We start from the raw sequence: 3,577 nt of genomic DNA, 5'->3' as shown, positions 1-3,577 counted from the left end.
CTAGCAGGCGGGTGGGGGGAAGGAAGCGAAGGGACAGGGTCAGGTCCATGGGGGAGGGATCCGCACTGGGCAGAGGCCATGGGAGGAGAAGATTCAAATTCGGAGAATCCCGCAGCCGATGACAAGAGCTGACGCGTTCTTCCTGTCTAACCTGCTTTCCCGCACCTGGGAAGCTGAGGCCAGGGAAGACAGACAGGGATGGTGGCAAAGGTAGGACCAGAAATAGCTCTCTGGACACCGGGGCTGAGAGCGGCCACCTGAGTCGGGTTAGCTGAGGGCCCACTGTCCGTGAGGAGACGTGGGGAAGGGAGAGCAGAGCCTGAGGAGCAGAAAATGGGGAGGTGAGTCTCCCGAATCAGCTGCCCCAGCGAAGGTACCAGAAGAAAAGGAACTTAGCACAAACCCCACTGACCTGGGCTGGTGGGAGCCTCGGGGTGTTCGGGCAGTGTCAGCAGCCCCTGGAATGGTGGTCCAGTAGAGGGGGCTGTCCAGTCTGGAGATCTGGTGAGCAGCTCCCGGCAGCCCTGGGTGCTAGGCATCCCCTGTGTCCCTCCCTCGTCTTCCAAGACCCTCATCAACTGCCATCGGAATCCAAAGCTGTGGGCTCGGCCATTAAAGGGCCAGTGCTCTCCACCCAGCTGCTGCCCACTGTGGGGAGCACCGCAGCGTTTCTGCCACGTGGGCTGTTCCTCTGCCGCCTCCTGGCATGCCCTCTTGAGTTTGACGGTCCACTGTCTCTGACGAAATACTTATCATCGGGTGAGTAAGTATGGCTTTTCGAAAGCTTCAAGTTCTATAAGAAGGTGACATTCTTAAATTAAGCCGTGCTACCACCATAGACCCTAACTGTTCCTGTTGACACAAGCCGCCCTCATTTTTCAAGACCCTCAGCAATTTTCACTTACTAACTCATCCCTCCATCATCCGTCCACCCGTCATCCATGCATCCTCCCACCATCCACACATCTGCATGCATCCATCCATCCACCCACCCACCACTTATTCATCCATCCATCCATCCATGCATCCATGCATCCATCCATTCATCCATCCATCCATCCATCCATCCACCCACCTACCTCTTATCCATCCATCCAGCCACCCACCCAGCACTTATCCAGCCATCCATCCATCCATCCACCCACCCACCCAGCACTTTTCCAGCCACCCACCCAGCACTTATCCATCCATCCACCCACCCACCCACCACTTATTCATCCATCCATCCATCCATCCATCCATCCATCCATCCATCCATCCGATAAACGCCACTGAGTGTGTACCATGTAATCCGGTGGTTGGGAGTGCAGGCCTCTGCCTTGAGCCAGTACTGACTTCCACAGTCGTGCCTACTGCCTGTGGCTTCTCAACCTCTCCCAGCCTCTGTTTCTTCATTACGAAAAGGAAGAAAGGCACCACTTCGCAGGCTGGTCGTGAATAACAAACTTACTGGACAACTGAACGCGGAGGTGCACCTCTTCCTCTTCTCCTCCCCGGCCGCCTGCCAAGAGCACTGTGATGAGGACCCCAACCCAGCTCAACCAGGAGACACAGGGAGAAGATGCAGGCCAGGAAAATGGAGCCAGGAAGACAGAGTTTGGGGATCAGAGGAAGAAGGACTGTCGGCTGGGCTGGGGGAGGGGTGCCCTACAGAGGAGAGCCCGGAGGAGGGACCTGGTTGAGCAGGGAGGGTGCCCAGGGTGGCTCACGTTGTCTGGTTGATGGAACAGCCTCGGGAAATGTGCTTATAAAAATCGTTCACGGAAACAGTTTCGTTTACCAATTAGCTCCCCTTGGCCAAAACGCAGTTGATGTTTTTAAAAAAATCTCCAACATGTTTTTCTTTTCTCTGTAGTTTTTATTCTCTCTTCCATCTGTGATTTTTCTGAGCCTGAGGACATTTGGGGAGCGATATAAAAGGATTTAAAACTTAGACGAGTTTTTAAAGTTTTTGTTAAATTGCTTCACTTGCTGTGTTATTGGTTTCAGGGTTCTAGCTATGGCTGCAGGGGTGGATTGCATACACAATCAACAAAGTTAGAACGTTTTCTCATTTTCTCTGAAAGTTTCTAATCCCCTGTGTCCCTTGTCAACCAACTTACCTGGTTGAGTTCTGAGTTCTGGGTCAGGAGCTCCTGCTCCACCTGGAGGGCTGGAGCTCTGGAAGTACTTTTCATTTGCGGCTGGGACCTGGGGTGCGCAGGTTGGGGGTGGTGCTAGGCTAGAGGGTAAGGCTGGTCCCGTAAACTCAGCTGGCAAAGTTGGGATTTGGACCGCGGGCAATGGGAAGCCAGCTCTGAGTCTTAAACCAGGGCTGGGTTTCAGAAGTTCTGACTGTGCCTCAGAGAGGTTTGAAAAGGCCCATTGCGAGGCAGAACCGGGGCGGCAGGTGGGTGCAGATGCGCGTTTTTCTTCCTGGTTTGGTGACCTTCATAGTCACTGCCTCAGGCTCCGGAGCACCAGGCCCACAGTGAGTAGGTCTCCTGGGCACAGAGATCCACACCGCACCATGCTGGGGCCAGACCGGGACTTTGCCGCCCTTGTATCCTCGAGAGGGTGGCTTCGGACCCGCTGTCAGTCTTTGGCTCCTGTGTCTGCGACAACCACGCACCTTACTTATCCGGGCATTTCCAGTGTTCTGTCCTTTCCTTTGCAGAGTTTCCTGTGTCAGAGTTCCCGTTTTTAATTGGAATTAGGAGACTGCATGTTATTCTACCCAGGGCCTGGGTTGGGGGGGAGGTGGCCATGACCACCTCCGACTCTAAGAAGCCCCACGTGGGGAGCAGAAGCGGGGCAGCGGGGTGATAACGCGCAGGACATAGGGCCAGAACGGCGGTTCCAGGGGCTCCTTACGCCTTCCTCTTTGGTCCTCCCCTTCCACATTTGTAACTGGAGGTGATGATACCTGTCTGTGACATCACTTTACAGACAGCGGAGCAGCCTGCATGCAGTGACTATTCGTATTGGCTCTCCGTGTTGGGGGCTCAGGAGGGAAGCAGGTGCGGGTTCTCTGCTGGAGGGGCGGGAAGACCACCAACCAGGCAGCCGGTCCTGCGGGAGAGCTGGTGGGCGGAGCTCCTTTCGGAGCTCAGGGTCCTCGCTTCAAAGTAGGAAGGTAAGGATCCCTGTTTACTGAGGTGTCCAGGGCATTACTGCAGCCACTCGGCGGAGAGCACGGCCCCGGCGGGGCCGGATGCCCCGAACGCGTCCGCTGCCGCTCCCATCAACAGGGGAGGTGCGCTCCTAAGAGAAACGTTAGGGCCTCGTCCGCCCTAGATTCCCGGATGGGCGCTCCGCTCCTCCCTGGGGGCGTCGCTGCAGGGCAGCTCGGATGCGAGCATTCGAGGGGTACCCTAGGCACTTTCCTGTAGCGTATATTTATACTTCAGATTTTAGAAAGTGCAAGAGAAGAACGGCCTGCACTGGTCGCTTTTGGGGTTAACGCTTGTAAGCAAGAACCGCGCGCAGCACACTGTCCCTTTAAGGCGTTGGACCCGTCCGAGGTATTCTGCCCCTCGCCGCTCGCCGTAGCGCCCCTCGGAGAGGCGGGATTTGTGCCCTCGCCCCGCCCCGCCCC

The 3,577-nt window shown here is 56.1% G+C and overlaps 1 long non-coding RNA gene across 1 annotated transcript; it reads right to left on the bottom strand.

Moving 5' to 3' along the window:
• Nucleotides 1-6: 6 nt before the first annotated feature.
• On the bottom strand, nt 7-3,481 carry LOC107196116. Its single transcript, XR_001517449.2, has 4 exons — nt 2,103-3,481; nt 1,284-1,891; nt 413-793; nt 7-319 (listed from the first exon to the last, which is right to left on the bottom strand). It is a non-coding gene; the product is annotated as an uncharacterized LOC107196116 (long non-coding RNA).
• Nucleotides 3,482-3,577: the final 96 nt, after the last annotated feature.

Source organism: Pteropus alecto, unplaced genomic scaffold (genome assembly GCF_000325575.1).
Source record: "Pteropus alecto unplaced genomic scaffold, ASM32557v1 scaffold67, whole genome shotgun sequence".
NCBI classification, from domain to species: domain Eukaryota; kingdom Metazoa; phylum Chordata; class Mammalia; order Chiroptera; family Pteropodidae; genus Pteropus; species Pteropus alecto.
Note: the sequence above shows the minus strand (reverse complement) of the source record. Positions and strands in the feature narration are given on the sequence as shown.